At 37.4% G+C, this 18,784-nt stretch overlaps 1 long non-coding RNA gene across 1 annotated transcript; it reads left to right on the plus strand.

The window, feature by feature from the left end:
- The first annotated feature begins 1,721 nt into the window (after positions 1–1,721).
- LOC124786771 lies at positions 1,722–5,590 on the plus strand. Its single transcript, XR_007015965.1, has 3 exons — positions 1,722–1,916; positions 2,122–2,215; positions 4,667–5,590. It is a non-coding gene; the product is annotated as an uncharacterized LOC124786771 (long non-coding RNA).
- The last annotated feature ends 13,194 nt before the right edge of the window (positions 5,591–18,784 follow it).

Consider the following 18,784-nt stretch of genomic DNA (forward strand, 5'->3'; position numbering starts at 1 on the left):
GGTTTCCCCTGCATAACTTAGAACAATTCCCGCTGGTCCCCAGGAGGGTCATTGGAGAACAGCTTGAATACAAGGAGCTCAAGTGGTTAACATGACACTGGGGGTGCAACCTATCACCAGATGCGATAAGATCGTTATTTCAGGCCAAAATCTCTTTGATAACCAACTGGTATTGGATGCACGTAGAGGAATAGAAGAGCAACAAGAGGGTGAAGATGGATACACGAACACCGACTTTATCAAGGGTCACAGTGCTAGAGAATTACATATGACCTAACATGTCGAGATCATCCTTATATGTCTATAAAGCTACGTATACACATAATGAAAACACCATCACATTGGAGACAAGGAGCTTGAGCAGACACCTGTTTCAGTGGCACTAATATTCCTGAAAACATCGAACCTCAAAAGAATCTGCTGAAACAGAAGAGATCATTTGCTGAAATATTACATGATTAACACAAATAGACGAGACAACACTCAAAAAGGACATAAAGTCGAAACAGTAGGAAAAACATTAACAGTGGGAGATCGTTGCTAAATGGTGAACACGGCGAAGGCCATGGCGTTGACATTCAGCACAAATAACTGAACATATTACCTCTACAGTATATAGGCTATACTATGTGTTGTGCCTCGCCGATCTTTCAAAGTGCCGCCGCGCAGTTACGCACGTCCTCTACATGCGGCGTCGTCTGCCAGCCATGCAGCGGCAGCGCCACCTAAGTGGCCATCCAGCCAGCGGCCGTTAGACTTGGAGACCCAGTTATTATTTGACTGTTAAAGTGTACACACGTCTAACTCTGTTTACTTGATCTGTGACTTTCATGTATTGCGTCTTCCTTGAAATATATTTGTTCAACTTGAAGTTATAACAATTGGCGACGAGATAGTGATTTTTCTTTTCCATCGTTGACCCACATGTTTCCATGGCTACTTTAGAGCAACTATTGCAAGTTCTCATAGAACAGCAAACGCTTCTCACAAATGCGATTCGTGATTTCGTCGCGGCATCAAATGCGTTGTCTCTACCTATTTTTCCCCCTTACGACGAGAAGGCGCAAGACTGGTCTGATTACGAAAAACATCTTCGACAGCATTTCTTGGCATTTCATGTCGCGGACGAACAAACATGTAAGTCTCTGTTCCTTTCATGGATTTCGCCTCAAATGTATCGGTTGTTGTCGCAATTGGCTCCTTTGAAATATCCTGCCTCTTTGTCCTTTGCTGAAATGTGCTCCCTTCTGTCCGTCTATTTTCAAAAGCAAACGCATGTGGTAGCCTCTCGTGTTGCCTTTTATCGTTGTCAAAAACAACCGAATCAATCCTATCGCGCTTGGTTGCTGAACTTTACGGCCTCAGTAGAAAGTGTCAGTTTGTTACTGAAGTTCACAAAGAATACTACGCCGATTCCATGGTACGGGATGCTATTATCCGATCGGCGCCCTGACAAAGAAGTTAGCAACGTGCCCTTCAGTTGGCAAATCTGACTATAGATGAAGTCATATCCATCGCTCAGCCTTTTGAAATGTCTCGCGCCGCTGGAGCGCAAATAGAGGCATAAGGCGACGTCGGGGAAATACAACCTCTGTGCGATGTTGCCGCAGTACGCTCCCAAGCGACGCTCTAGCGACAGCGAAACACGGGAAGTGACGTAGTTCACAGAAGTTACCACCTCCATTTGAAGGTGCTGCGAGTATTATCTTTGAAGACGAAATTTGTGTTTGTTATTGTTTTCGTCGAGGTGGTGGATGCCTTGTGGAACTTTTGTAGTAACTCAGTAATAGGTTTTGTGGTATTGTTATTTCTAAGAGACGAAAAGCGGAACTCAAAATTATTGGAGGGAAAACAGAAAACGTAACATACATTCGCATTCTGGGAGGCAAACAAGCTGTTCGGTTAAAATGATTGTGGTTAGGATATCATATTTTCTCATAGAAAATAAATGTATAGCATTTATTTAATAGTGTGACGTATGTAGTCAAGCTGCACATGTAGTATTGTACTCATGAATGTTATAACCGGCAGATTTAGTTTCATAGCTGTGTTGTATGTAACAATCGTTTAAACATGTTGAGATGTTAATTAATGGAGTTGTTGGACTTTTGATGTGTATAGCGATGAAACTGGCAAAAAACACGAAGAGAAATGCAGCAAAACTGGAGATACTGTGGGAAATTCGCATTTGCAAAATAAGATGCTGAAATAGCAGGTAAGGGTTCAAATGAATGTCTCGCTTGACATTCAGAAAATTCGTAAAACCAATAAGTGTCTAGTAGATTCACTCTTCATTATTAATCATAAGGACAATTAGGGAGTAAATGGTTTAGGATATAAGTATTAGAATTTGAATGTTAGAATGGACAATTTTTAGATCTTAGGTGCGCTGAGCCGGCCGCAGCGGCTGTGCGGTTCTAGGCGCTGCAGTCTGGAACCGCGTGACCGCTACGGTCGCAGGTTCGAATCCTGCCTCGGGCATGGATGTGTGTGATGTCCTTAGGTTAGTTAGGTTTAACTAGTTCTAAGTTCTAGGGGACTAATGACCTCAGCAGTTTAGTCCCATAGTGCTCAGAGCCATTTGAACCATTTAGGTGCGCTGCTTAGAAAGAAAATGCTGTAGGACAGATTGAATAAAGGTATTCTGTTTGTGGACCAGTACAGTGAGAAAGGTATCCTAAGTGCAAAGCAGGTAGTACTCACCTTTTTGGGTTGTTCCAAAAGGTCATGTGCTGATGCTACACCCATCTGCTTTGACCCGTAATGTCATGGTGGCCCTTGATATTTTTGAGTCTTTGTCTTTGTATTTGTACATTGTGTTGTAGTATTTGGTGGCCCTCTGTTGTGCTGTATGTTTGTCAGTGAGTAGTTTGATATCAATTTAATGTTTTATGTTGGCATTGAAAGAATTTGTGCTGGCTATCTGGTGAGATACTTTGAATTTGCATATTTTAGCTGATGGATTCATTTTTATGTTTGGAAATATTAGTGCCATGTGTTTCTTGTGGTCAGAGATTTAATATTTTTCTTTTTTCGTCAGTTGTGAGGAAGATACGGACATTTATGAGTAGCTCATTGCTTGTTGCAATGGGTGAAGTTGTTTGTGTATCATGAATTTTCGGGATTTACTTGTTAGTGTGTGGTAATTGTTGGAATGTTATTGGTAGGTATCATGGGTACTGATGTACGATCGTTGTTTAGGATACATTTCTGATATTAGTCATGTGAACATGGTTTGGTTTGTTGTACTTTGTTTTAGATAGAATAAGTGAAAGTGTTGTAGCTAGGGCTTTGCTTGAGCTTTGTGGGTGAAGTGAAATTGGCAACACTATGTTTTAGAGTGGTTGGTTCGTGGTATCGAGAGCTTTGTTGGAGCTTTGTAGCTGAAGTGAAAATTGTGTTGAGTTTTTGAGTTCTGTATGGGTTACTGGTATTGTGGTCTTCATTTGAGATGTATAGGTCACGTGAAATTTACAACACCAATAGTTTTCATTTTCGTAATTTTTTTGTTAAATTTTGAGTATTTTGTGTAGGCTACTTGATTTTTTTGGGTGAATACTTGTTTTTCAGTGATGTCATTGCCAGTGAGTGGAAGAAATTACTATTCTTTTAAAATTGTGATTGATTATTTATGTCATGCCACATTGGTAAATGTATATATTGTGAAGGTGCTGTGAGACTGCTTAATGCCTTGAAGATGCACCCACAAAATGACTGTTGTTAAACACTAGCATCCATCTCCAGCTTCTCAACCCGTCGGCTTTGACCCATGACGTCACAAATATAGCGGAAACGACAATTCCAATATGGCGGATATAGAAACGTTGCATACGGATCACAAACACGAAAACACATAGAAAAACAACACACACAAAGGTTTCACAAGAACAATCTGCTAACATTGATAGCAAACAAAGATAATAATAAACAAGTGGTACTCAAGGCCAGGCAGGGGGGGGGGGGGGCTGGGCCCCCCCCCCTGACCCCCCCCCCCCCCCCCCCGCCAAAAAAAAACTCCCAACCTAACCTCGTATTCAGGGCTACGCTACAGATCAATGTGTAGGTCAATCAAAAGATAAAAAAAGGAAACAAATAAAAAAAAGAAAAAAAACAATATTGATTCATTAGACATAACGAGTAGCGACAAAACATATAGACCATAAAGATTGAACAATCTAATGGCAAACTGATAAAAGCCTCATAGACGACGTTAAAACAAAAAGTACAGTAAAAAGGTAAACTATATATTACAGGCCCTAAAACTCCTACTAAGGTAACGTCAACGAGGCAACATCTACAAATACGCCACACTCGCAAACCAAACTCCGCGCCGTAATGACGTCACACACCACAACACCCTTACGTCACGGGTCAAAGCCGACGCGTGAGATCGGATGTTTCTGTTGACCCGTGACGACTTAATATTTGTGCATATGTAGAAGATTTTACTCATGGGTACTTCATTGGATGTTCATTTGTATATCATTGGCAACAGAGTGGTGTACTCTACATACAAAATTCATGTTACTAATCAGTACGTACTTAATACTTTTCTAATTTGACATCTTGTAGTGATATTCTACTTATGTTTGATCTTTTCTATACTGCCAGGTTCTATCAAAAAGTATCTGATAATTCATTCAGTATACCTTTGATTTATTTTCAGAAACACATCACAAATCCAGTACCACACCAGAACTACAAGATTGTACAACCAAACGTTCTCTGCCACCACCATATATATTTTTGGATGGTTACTAAGGATAGGCCATGGCGTATACTGGAGATCATTGTTTTATATTTTATCATCTGAGCCAAATTAATGTGTCTGTTAATATATTAATGTTATGGCACTGTCAATAGAAGTATCACAGATACACTTTAAGAAAATGAATGACACTTGTATCTTTTGTGTTGGAGTTACTGCTGCAATGAATGTGATTTTTTTTAGTATGACATGTTAAACACAACTGCACTAAAATTTGTTTATTGCAAAAGGAGGTATGTCTTTTACATATATTGTTTTGTCCCATTTATGTGTGTGTTGTTCACAATCCCTGCTCCCATCCTCAACCAGAGAAAGTAATTACAGAATCATTGCATAAAGTCATATCATGTGTGTGTATGTCTTGGAAGAGGGTGCGGGAGGGGAGTGCACACACTTTTAAGAAGAGTTTATTGGTCTATCCACTAATGATTACAAGTCCAAGGGTAATATTTTTTGACTGAGTTGCTTACATTTCTTCAAAAGCAAAGCTGTGAAAAATATGAAATTAAAATATTTTGTGATTGGCTCTGCATGGAATGTTGCACATTTTGTTATAATATATTTAATTACTCAACATTTATTCTCTTACTGTGAACTGTTAGACATCAGCAGTTTTAGGTACAAATGTAATACCTATTGGTGACATGAATATTTCTGCCGGACTGTGACTTGAACCTACATTTCTCTCTTCTTGTGACAAAATATTCCATGAAGTTATTGGTTTGCAGTCAGATGTTACTGAACCAGTCTTTTGACTGCATAACTTCCAGCAATGGGGTCGACCGAAGCGTCCGATCTCACCCGTTGACTTTGACCCGTGACGTAAGGCTGTTGTGGTGTGTGACATCACGACAGCACGGAACTTAGTTTGTGAGAGTGGCGTGTTTGTAGGTGTCGTTTTGATGCAATCGGTGGTGCTCATTGGTGGTGTGTTAGGTGATGTTTTTGGTTTAGTTTGCGAGTGTGGAGTTGTGTGTGAATTTTGGTAAATTGCTTTTTTTATGTCTTTGGTAGGTATGGATATGACTGACAGGGTCAATAGTTTTCAGTTGTCGGCTATGATGGGGGACAGTGCTTTGTATCTAATAAAATTTCTCAACTATTCGGGTTTTTGGATGATGTCGTGAAGTGTTCAGTATGTTGTGAAGAAATTAGGCTTACTTAAAGTTCCAGCGTCTCGGACCATGGACGGCTGTATGTGGAGATGTCGTAAGTATAACAGGTCAAGGGAAGTGTTCGATCCCAATGTGTGGCAGTGAATGTTGGTATTGGTATCGGGAGATGTTTTTGAGCTGTATAGGTCAAGGGAAGTGTTAGGTCCTAATTTATAGGATCAGGAGCTGCTGTTGAGCTATATAGGTCAAGGGTAGTGTCCGATTCCAGATGATATTGTGTTTAGTGGTATTTGGGGAGTTTTGTGATGTCGTTTTTTTTTTCGTTGTTTTGCGTGGTTTTGTATGGGGTGGGTGTCTAAATTTGTTTGTATTTAGCTTGTCCCCACCCCAAAAACCCCCTATTTTCCGTGCTTGTCCCGTTAGTGTCATTAGGCTTTTTGTGGAATGTGTGTGTGTGCGTGTTTTTCGATGTATTTTCGTCCTAATAATGTGTACGTAACAACTTTATGTGCGCTATATTGGAATCGTGGTTTATGGTCATTTCCGCCATATTTGTGACATCATGGGTCAAAGCAGATGGCCGGGATCGGACACTTCCATATTTCCCAGCAATGTGAATGGGATGAAGAAGTACTGAATATTCATCTGTCCTAGAAACCTCAGCAAAGTTCCACTGTGTCTATGTTTAGAATAAGGTATAATGAGCCAATTGTAACTCACTCAGCCAATGATACACAGCTTCTTATTGTATGTGTTTCAATAGTGTACCCCATGTTGATGGCATTACTGGTCGAAACAGGCAGGTGGAGCCATGACTTTACACCTATCTATCTTTTATAATTGAGAAGTAGATCACTTTATATAAATTGATTTTGTTCTTCAGATATAGATTGTGTGTGTTTTGATTAGTTAAAAATAATGTTGTGGTCCAAGGACCATTGGTCTGTTTCTATCAAAATGGTGTAGATTACTTTGGATTTACACTCTGTGTCTTTGTTTATGGCTACATACTGGCTATTTACAGATTACTAGCTAGCTTATTAGCTGAAAAGTAATGATGATGAACATACTGGTCTCTGTCACTGCTCATCTATTTTTAAATAGGACAAGCAATCATTGTAGTCTTTTTATACCACAAGGTTTTTGTTAAATATCCACCTTTAGAGCACAAGTTGCCAGGAGAAGCAATTTCAGTTCAGATTTAAATTTGTGTCAAGGTTTACAGCAGCCAGTTGCCTTTGGTTTTATTCTTCAGTTTCTATTTACCAAGGCTGGTTTTAAATTAACAAGCGATTTATCATTACATGGTACATATTTATTGCATATTTACAGCATTCTTGTGGCTCATGTAGTTATGGCAAGAGAACGAAACCTATATGCACCGAATGTGGTTAGAAGTATGAGCAATTCACAGCTGCAAAACTCCAACAAAGCTGCAAACATGCAATAAATATGTACCATCTGATGATAGTGATTCAAAACTGGTCTTGGTAAATAAAGATTGAAAAATAATACAAAAGGTGGCTGACAGTAATTTCTGGAAAGTTTTAATTTTTTAACTTTTTTTTTTGGCACCTCTCAGATTATATTAGTGGGACAGTAAGAAAAAAAAAACTTTTGTGGCTATTGTTGAACACTTTTGTGAACCTTTGGCAGACTTAATGTTAAACAATTATTATGTTTTCTTCTAAATTTTGATTCAAATAACCTCTTGGTTGACAGACAGCTATGGTGGCACAGGGTCATTCGTTATATACATCATTTCACATACTTAGAATGAACAAGAGCTGCACATGCAATGAAAATAGAGCAAAACATACATTCAGATTACTTTTATTGTTGTCATCGTCAGCAGCAGTGGGAAGTACATCAGTGTGGATGGTGGATAGGGGAACAATTGGCTCTCGCCTTCCTGTGTATCGTACTGCAGCTGAGAAAGCTGTGTGGTGCCTAAAAAATCAGTCATTATAGTGGGCACATAGGTGTCAAGAAAGAACAGCAGTTGGCTGACTCTTAGTCACTGCCACAATCACAGAGTTATTTTAATCAAGGTGTAGTGTGGTTGTGAAAAAATCAGTTCAAGCTGAAATTTGATCTGCACTATCAATACAAGACAGAAATATAACTTTTGTGTAAACTTTGCATCCTTAACAAGGATTTAACAAAGTTATGTACTATGGTATGAAGATATCTGAGAAGCTCCCATCTAACATACAAGTAATTAGTTATCTCAGCAAATTCAAAGGAAAATTTAAAACGTATCTCATTAGCGACTCCTTCCACTGATTATCTTAGGATTTGATTCCTTCTGTAGATGGATGGCAGGTAGTGTGTCGTAAACTGGCCTATGTAATTACATATTGAGGTTACTGTTTTCTTTGAAAAAATACTTGATTAATGAAGTCAATATTAAGTTTCTTAGAAGACATCCTGCAGCTACCTAATATAACTGAAGTAGCAGGAGCTTTCTTTCTAATTTACTAGGACACATTTAACTGGCATAAACAGAACTGGCATTAAGCAGTATTGTGATAGTTTCTTGTTAATATAGTGTACAGCTTAAGCAATGTTTGGTTGTCTTTTGTTAATGTTTACCTTCACTGGCTAGGTTCACCTTCTTGGTGTTGTAGTAGAAGAAATTTCTATTCTTGTTCACCTTTTTGGTGGGATGTACAGAATATGATGAATGAGTAGAATAAATTTCTGTTCTTTTGAAATTGTGATGGTTTATTTTTGTCAAGCCATGTTAGTAAATGTATATAATGTGAAGGTGCTATTAGAATGCTTAATGCCTTGAACACGCACCTACATAATGACTGTCGGTAAATCCGTAGCATCACTGTCTTCAGCTACCCAGTTGCAATGTTAATGCAATACATAATCAGAGTAGCTGATTATATGTTTCACCATTTAACAACTTAATATGTGCTCAAATGTAGGAGTTTTTACTCCTTGGTTCTTCATTTGAGATTGATTTGCACCTCACTGGTGCCAGAGTGGTGCACTCTACATACAAAATTCATGTTACTGATCAGTACATACTTGATTCTTTTCTAATTTGGCATGTAGTGATGTTTTTCTAATTTGAAATGTAGTGATGTTATTCTACTTATGTTTATTCTTTCCATTACTGCCAGGTTCTAACAAAAAATATTCAATAATTCATTCAATATCTTTGATTTATTTTCAGAAGCACATTGCAAATCCAGTACCACAACAGAGTGACTACAGGATTGCACAACCAAATGTTCTCTGCCACCACCCTTCAGGGATAGGCAACAGCCAGTACCCAAGATCATTATCTTTTTTTTTTTTACCGTCTGTTCCAAATTAATGTGTCTGGTAATATATTAATGTTATGTCGCTGTAGTAGTATCATAGATACACTTTAAGAAAATGAAATGGTTTACATTCCACTGTGAAAACCCACTTTCATAAAATGTTTATTGATGTGGATGACACTTGTATCTCTTGTGTTAGAGTTAGTGTTGCAATGAATCTGATTTTTTAGTAGGACATGTTAAAAACAACTGCAGTAAAATAAATTTGTTTATTGCAAAAGGAGTTATGTCTTTTACATATGTTGTCCCATTCTATATGTGTGTTGAAAAGTTATGAAATTAAAATACTTTCTGATTGGTTCTGCATGGAATGTTGAATGTTTTGTTATAATATATTCAATTATTCAAAATTTATTCGCTTAGTGCGAACTCTTAGACATCAACTGTATTAGGTTGTTGTTGTTGTTGTGGTCTTCAGTCCTGAGACTGGTTTCATGCAGCTCTCCATGCTACTCTATCCTGTGCAAGCTTTTTCATCTCCCGGTACCTACTGCAACCTACATCCTTCTGAATCTGCTTAGTGTATTCATCTCTTGGTCTCCCCCTACGATTTTTACCCTCCACGCTGCCCTCCAATACTAAATTGGTGATCCCTTGATGCCTCAGAACATGTCCTACCAACCGATCCCTTCTTCTGGTCAAGTTGTGCCACAAACTTCTCTTCTCCCCAATCCTATTCAATACTTCCTCATTAGTTATGTGATCTACCCATCTAATCTTCAGCATTCTTCTGTAGCACCACATTTCGAAAGCTTCTATTCTCTTCTTGTCCAAACTATTTATCGTCCATGTTTCACTTCCATACATGGCTACACTCCATACAAATACTTTCAGAAATGACTTCCTGACACTTAAATCAATACTGGATGTTAACAAATTTCTCTTCTTCAGAAACGCTTTCCTTGCCATTGCCAGCCTACATTTTATATCCTCTCTACTTCGACCATCATCAGTTATTTTGCTCCCCAAATAGCAAAACTCCTTTACTACTTTAAGTGCCTCATTTCCTAATCTAATTCCCTCAGCATCACCCGTCTTAATTAGGCTACATTCCATTATCCTTGTTTTGCTTTTGTTGATGTTCATCTTATATCCTCCTTTCAAGACACTGTCCATTCCATTCAACTGCTCTTCCTAGTCCTTTGCTGTCTCGGACAGAATTACAATGTCATCGGCGAACCTCAAAGTTTTTATTTCTTCTCCATGAATTTTAATACCTACTCCGAATTTTTCTTTTGTTTCCTTTACTGCTTGCTCAATATACAGATTGAACAACATCGGGGAGAGGCTACAACCCTGTCTTACTCCCTTCCCAACCACTGCTTCCCTTTCATGTCCCTCGACTCTTATAACTGCCATCTGGTTTCTGTACAAATTGTAAATAGCCTTTCGCTCCCTGTATTTTACCCCTGCCACCTTTAGAATTTGAAAGAGAGTATTCCAGTCAACATTGTCAAAAGCTTTCTCTAAGTCTACAAATGCTAGAAACGTAGGTTTGCCTTTCCTTAATCTTTCTTCTAAGATAAGTCGTAAGGTCAGTATTGCCTCACGTGTTCCAGTGTTTCTACGGAATCCAAACTGATCTTCCCCGAGGTTGGCTTCTACTAGTTTTTCCATTCGTCTGTAAAGAATTCGTGTTAGTATTTTGTAGCTGTGACTTATTAAGCTGATAGTTCGGTAATTTTCACATCTGTCAACACCTGCTTTCTTTGGGATTGGAATTATTATATTCTTCTTGAAGTCTGAAGTCTGAGGGTATTTCACCTGTCTCATACATCTTCCTCACCAGATGGTAGAGTTTTGTCAGGACTGGCTCTCCCACGGCCGTCAGTAGTTCCAATGGAATATTGTCTACTCCGGGGGCTTTGTTTCGACTCAGGTCTTTCAGTGCTCTGTCAAACTCTTCACGCAGTATCATATCTCCCATTTCATCTTCATCTACATCCTCTTCCATTTCCATAATATTGTCCTCAAGTACATCGCCCTTGTATAGACCCTCTATATAATCCTTCCACCTTTCTGCTTTCCCTTCTTTGCTTAGAACTGGGTTTCCATCTGAGCTCTTGATATTCATACAAGTCGTTCTCTTATCTCCAAAGGTCTCTTTAATTTTCCTGTAGGCGGTATCTATCTTACCCCTAGTGAGATAGGCCTCTACATCCTTACATTTGTCCTCTAGCCATCCCTGCTTAGCCATTTTGCACTTCCTGTCGATCTCATTTTTGAGACGTTTGTATTCCTTTTTGCCTGTTTCACTTACTGCATTTTTATATTTTCTCCTTTCATCAATTAAATTCAATATTTCTTCTGTTACCCAAGGATTTCTACTAGCCCTCGTCTTTTTACCTACTTGATCCTCTGCTGCCTTCACTACTTCATCCCTCAAAGCTACCCATTCTTCTTCTACTGTATTTATTTCCCCCATTCCTGTCAATTGCTCCCTTATGCTCTCCCTGAATCTCTGTACAACCTCTGGTTCTTTCAGTTTATCCAGGTCCCATCTCCTTAAATTCCCACCTTTTTGCAGTTTCTTCAGTTTTAATCTACAGGTCATAACCAATAGATTGTGGTCAGAGTGCACATCTGCCCCTGGAAATGTCTTACAATTTAAAACCTGGTTCCTAAATCTCTGTCTTACCATTATATAATCTATCTGATTAGGTATATTAGTGATATATGAAAATTTCTGCTGGACTGCAGCTTGAGCCTCGTCAAAGATTCACTGGGTATATGTTTAGAAAAAGGTATAGTGAGCCAGTTTTAACACATTTGGCCAGTGATACATAGCTTTTTATTTGGCATGTGATTAGTTCTTTTCTTTGATTCTTTCCACACATTACCTCTCCTCTGCTTGAAACTTAAGATTGATCAGTCTGTGAGAGTACATAATGGGCTATGAAAGTGAACACTTGTTTACTACAGTTTCTTCTAGATATGTTCAGTTTGGTTTGACCTTTTGGATGTGACATGATCTTGAAGAAATAAAACATGTAGAAGTAGTAACAGTTATGACCAGTGCCTGATTTATAAAAAAGAAGAGGTACCAGTACTGTGACTTACCATAGGTATCGGTATGGCATACCATCACAAATCAAGCACTGGTTATAACAAAAGCAGTTGTTGGTTTAAAATAGTGATGCCAGTAACTGTACCTGGATTGCTTTGTCTTCTCACAGCAATGGAAAAGGAAGATTTATGTTTGACAGTATTATGAGGAGGATAGTTGCTACCCACCATATAGTGGAGTTGCTGATTTGCAGATAGGCACAACAAAAAGACTGTCGGACACAGCTTTCGGCTAAACAGGTCTTCATTAGATTTAGACAGCACACAACACAACATACAAATGCAACATGCGCAGACGTGGCCACAGTCTCTGGCTCACATTCTGGCCTTGGTAGCCAGAGACTGTGGTCAGGTATGTGTATTTGAGTTGTGTTTACGCACACTGCCACTGCCACCCAAAGAAACTGATAAGCAAAATTGGTCTTATGAATTTTTGTGTGATGGAGGGGGAGGGGGGGGGGGGTGGAGGCAGAGGGGAAGGTTTTCACTGCTCGCATGAAAAAATCTATCTTAGTATGTTTTAATTAAGAAATCCCGACATAATCATGGATCTGCCATTATAGATTTGTCATTGTGTCAACATAGCAGAATTAAAAAATAATTTGAAAGTGATGAATGAAATCAAAATATTTTGTGATTGGCTCTGCATGGGACCTGAATGCTGTCACATTTGTCTGTTTTTGTTGTAACATATTTGGTTACACTGATGCAAACTTCAGAAAGGACACACTAGATGAAAGCTCCATGAAAACAAGACTGATGGAAAAAAGTAAGTTAACTGTTTAGTATTTCATAAGTTATCACCATAGCTGTGAATACATTTATGCCCCTGTGAGACAAGATGGTCAGTTGCTTCATGGAAAAATGTGGTGTTCTACGAAACCGTGATTGTACCCATGTGTGCACCTCTTGGTGTGAACCAAACAAATGGCCAAGAATGTTTCTTTAGGGCTCAAAAAATATGGAAATCACATGAGGAAAGATTGGGACTGTATGGAGGTTGTGTGAAGGCTTCCCAGACAAAACTCTGCAGTATAGTTTAAGTAACCTACCAATAAAACACCTGCCAAGGCTGTATAGAGTTCACTGTAGAAGTTTCTCTGGGAAACACATATTCTCCATAAAGTCCCAATCTCTCCCCAAGTGATTTCCATATTTTTAAACTGCTGAAGAAAGACATTCATGGCTGTACCTTTTGCTTCAGATAAAGAGGTGTGTGCCTGGCAACATTTTTCCACAGAGATGTTGACCATTGTAAGGCTATTACAGTGGAATAAATGTGTTAACAACTATGGCAAGTACTTCAGTATTAATGAATAGTTTACTTACTTTTTTCCACCTTTTTCGTATTAATTTGACTGCCCTTGTATGCCACACTCTTAAGTTTGCTTTTGTAGGTCTGTGTAATATGTACACAAGTGCTCTATTTTTATTTTACAGTATTTTATTTTTTTAAATGCCGTGTTCCCCTCAGGAACTTGCAGCTGTGTACTGGGTTAAAGATATCCCAAATTTGGTAGGTTTTTCATAATCCAGCTAGATTATCTGCAGTGCTAAAGCTATCAACAGTAGCTTCATAAACACTGATTGACATGCACCATTTTGGACTTGAGAACTGTTCGCTCACTTTTTTAAGGTGGGGACGGTAGAATACATACTTCTATTGTACAGATGAGGAACTTGAAACTTAGTAAGTTGGAGTAACTCCATTTGCTATAAAGCTACTCCTTAAATAACTTCCTTATTTCTTTTTAATATTTTGCTGGTAGTAGATGTACCACATTTACATAAAGCACCAAACTTCCTATTTAATTGATGTTTCAGTAAAATTAATTATCTATCAGTTTAACTGAGTTCTGCTAATGCCAACACTGTATGTGTTCTTTTAAGAGAAACCTGTAATTTGCTTTATTCATATGCCATATGCTCAGGAAAATATTGTGAGCTAACAATTGTTTATTTCCAGAATGACATAAATTATTTGAAAGTCCTCATTTCACTCTAACAGTAAACATTTTATTATTTGTGAAAAGTCATTAACTAAAATGTTATTCATAATTAAAGTTTCCACACCCAGAAAATAATGTTATTATTTGGACGCTTAAGTATGTTTATAAAATCATAGGTGTAGTTATAATTTTCTTGCTGTAATTTTTCTGAACCAGAAAATAGCTTTGGCTATCAGAGTAATTTGACAATTAAGATATGGAGACAACTACTATCCTGTTAAATTTACAAGAGGCTTGGTAAATTCGATGGCAGTGTGCATGATATGAATAAAATTATCCACCCAACTTTTTTTTTTATTTCCCAATCATCTGTCACATAGATAAACCAAATAATTAGTTGCTTCCCCATAATGTCATTGCCACTAATTTCAAAATTGTTCTCTTTATATAGCAATAGGAATTTAGGTTCTAGTAATTGTTATAGTAACTTCTCCACGGCAGAGTCATGACTAGCTATTTTCATCTTAATATCTCAATGTAAAAATCCATAGAGTACCCTCATCCATTCCACATTTCATTGTCAAAGTCACTAATATGAGCAGATCTTACTGTTACTGTCACTCAGTGTAATTATTTAATGAACTTGTCTGGAAAATCTGTCTGTAGTCATCCACATTACTTCTCTGTGTTAAGGTGTTAGTAAAGCTTCAGTGACTGAGTTCTTGCAAATGCTATTTTCTGAAGATTTACTTTTTTGTAGACTTGGATGACAACTTTGCCATGGAAAGAACCTGCCACTGTTTAGAGTTCAAGTGTAGTAGCTGACTTGGTCTATTTGACTATAAAAATAGTTACAGCAGAAGTCAATCTTCATCATTGTGTGTTTTGGCACTAAGAAATGTTAAGTAATCTCAAGTTTAAATCCATCACTGAACTAGACTACATCTTCAACCAATTTCAGAGAATGAGACCTCAAAAGTTAGCATTATGAAAGAATACCAGCAATATAACCAGGTCAGTTATGTTACATAGTGTGGTTAGCTTTTCACTGGGCAACTGTAGAATCCCTAATGATGATGAAAAACTTCCTAATTATGCACTTAACATAAAATGTGGCTACCCATACAACAAAGTATGAGAGGAGTGCACATTAAAAAAAGCATTTTGTAAGCAACTTCCTTTCCAACTGGAAAAACAGGTTGCCCAAAAGTGCAATACTAAATGCTATACTGTACAGTGCACTCATTGACACTTGAAGTGTTTGTTTCTATTTCGTGAAGTAAGCAAATCATATGAGGAATGAGTCCATTTTGTAAAGATTTCTATTCTTCATGTACAAGATATGCGTGTAAGAGTTACTGTTAAGTCAATTATGGTTCATCAGGCAAATTTAGGAAAACTAAAATTACAAATGTGGACTAGATACCTATACAAAGTGTTAATATGCACATCTTACAACAAAATTATGGAGTAGTCTACATACTAATGCCATGAGTTTGTTGAGGCGACGAATCCATAAACAATACACACATTCCACGTACAGGAAACTTTGGCTAAATAGTGTTATACTGCTGAAGGCTAAATAGAATAAATAAAGTCCATGAAACCTTTCACTGCATTTGCCTAACTTTCTGGATTAAAATTATCTTTCACAGATGAATAATATTGAATTCAGTTTGTGTTATATCACCAAAATTTTAATTAATTCAGGGAAAAGCATTATAGCTCTTGGATGAAACAATGAAAATCAAATTATGTGCATTTTATGTACTCATGTAGAACTGACAAAAAATATTTGTGTAAACATTTGTGTGCGAAATAAGTTAATTTTCTCCAAGGACTGCCCAAATGCTTCAATATTAGTGTCTGGCATACAGTAAAAAAATATAGTTATAATTTTTAACATGGGCTATAACAGTGCAGCAGCTTCCATTGGATTTTTTAGGCTTGCATCATCCGCACTAAGGACACTGAATTGCACAAGTACTGTAAGCCCACCAACCTGATTTATGTAGTCTCTTCTATGATGTCTCTTCGGTAGCACATCATTTTGAAGTCATAAAGTGGAAAGTCTTAATGCGTTCAGGATGGTGTTTGCAAAAAAAATGTACACACAGCCACAATTTTGGTTTCACTTTTTCATATATTGTCTTCAAGGTCCCATTGTTGGATGATGAAAAAAAAAACTACACAGGATAGACTATAATTATTAACAATAATTTGTTTAGTAAAAAGTGTAGTGATCTAGGACTTTGGAATAGTATATGGAATCATTTTACGCATCTGTGTTGGCATTAATCCATTTATGGGGACAAGTGCAATACTGATCATCATGGGAGGTTACACAATTTTCGTAAGTAATGGCTCAATCAGTTAATGAAGTAAGCCACCATGTGCATAAGAATTGTAGTAACAGAAGTACAGCACTCAGAGATGAAATCTAATAAGCACAGAGTCAAAATTTGCAATGTAAAATGTGTCTACTTCTGAACTTTAATGATACTTATCTTGTAAGTTAATGTTTTCCACAAAATTTTAACTATGTTAATGAAAAGTAGGAATGCTAGTCTTTACAATGAGTGATATCATAATGAAAAGTAGGATTACTAGTCTTTACAATGAGTGGTATCATCCTTACCGAATCTATTTATTAGCTCAAAATATTTTCACTGCTATTTACTATAGTAAAATTTTTAATCAGACATAACTTTTAATTATCATGGTTTCAAACAAAACCACTTGTATTTTTGCTGTCAGATACTGAGACTACAACTGTACCAATGAAACCTGAACTAAATAACAAATGGGCACATTTATGCCTACATCACATACAAATATTACTGAAAATCAGAACCAAGACACACCCAGAGACAGAAAAGAGAGAAAAAATTATTGGTAGTAGTTGGGGTGTAATTAGAGCAGGTGGTGGATGCCAGCTTGATATGCCGCAGTATGCCAGGACCATCCTCCATGATATGTACAGTTGTAGCTTATCTTCACTGAGCCAGTGTTCATAAATACATAATGTAGTCTTCTTGTTTACACCTAACGGAATGCTAAGAATACCAATTTTATTTTTTAATGACCTGGCATTTATATATAAGAGTAATCATGAGTCATCACCGAAGGGGGTAAAGGTGGATTCTTAAGCAGCAGCACATTATTGTCTTCACTTTATACATAGTCTTCTGTTACAAGGACATTGCGTTCATACAACAGCAGCTAGTTCCTTGATTGCATTGAATCCAGATGCTCCCAGCAAAGTAATTTGCTCAGAACCACCCTTAAAAAAATCACTGTTCTGGCAGACTCCTCATACAATGACTTCTTTGTTTTCATCCAAATTCTGTGTATTTGTTTTTTGCAATGTCCTACTAATATAATTGAACATTTGTAATACTGTCCTATGAAAGAAATGTAATTGTTTCCTTTTTCATGGATTTGTCTATGCAACCGTAGCAGTAAGAGTGAATATGAAAACATGACCTAAGGATGTAATATTTAAATTTTTAGTCATTGCATGGAATATAAACAAACAGTGATACACTGAAGTCATATAAGAACACCAGTTAGATCTTCTCAGCTATTTATCATGAAATAAACTAGAACTATTTATTGTATGTGGTTAAAAGACAGTATGACATTCTCCCTCTGCATTTTTTTGTAGATTACATACAATGCATGTCATGCACTCATGAGATACTTGTTTGTTATCCTGTATGTGCTTTCTGAATTTACCTTGCAGCTCATTTTTATAACAAAAAGTGCACTAAATATCACATGAACATAGACATCACGCTGCTCTACAATCAATATGTTACATCTAGCTCCAAATAGCTTGGCAGCCACACAGCCCCAGGTGTGTCTACCTTTTTGTTACAAAGGAGTGACCCTCTTAGCATACTGTAATCTGCTGAGTAGTGTGCTTAGTACACTATCAGCAGTTGCATTAATTGATAATTGGGTGATTTTCTTATTAGCCACTTCAGTCAGTTATATTATTACTCATACTGGGGTGAGCTGTCTGTATGATCTTTTGCAGACTCACTAACTGTAGCTTAGGAGTTCTGCCTTATTCATTGAACTGAATCCCCCCTACCAGATAGTGCTCACACACCACTTCCACTGTACCCATCCATACAATACTATCTGCACATGTAAGCGACAATACTTTACTCTTAACACAATGCTTTCACATTCAGCTTGGCCACAAGTAACCAAACTGTCACCTAGCCACCCTAACCATATCCTCTGCTTACACTACAGATCAGTCATCACAACAAAATGCCTATTCAATCTTGTTATGTCAGTGTTCATTTATGGTGATAAAGTAGGTGTTTACACAACCTGAAAATTAATTTGCATAAGAATAAAGCGTCTGAAATGTAGTGTTACAGAAGAATGGTGAAGATTATATGGCTATACCAGATAACTAAATAGGTGGTACTGAATAAATTTGGTAAGAAGAGAAATTAATAGCACAAATAAAAAAGGGGACTGACTGTTAGGACACATCCCGAGGCATCAAGGAATCATCAAGTCAAT

This window comes from Schistocerca piceifrons, chromosome 1 (genome assembly GCF_021461385.2).
Source record: "Schistocerca piceifrons isolate TAMUIC-IGC-003096 chromosome 1, iqSchPice1.1, whole genome shotgun sequence".
Taxonomy (NCBI): Eukaryota; Metazoa; Arthropoda; class Insecta; order Orthoptera; family Acrididae; genus Schistocerca; species Schistocerca piceifrons.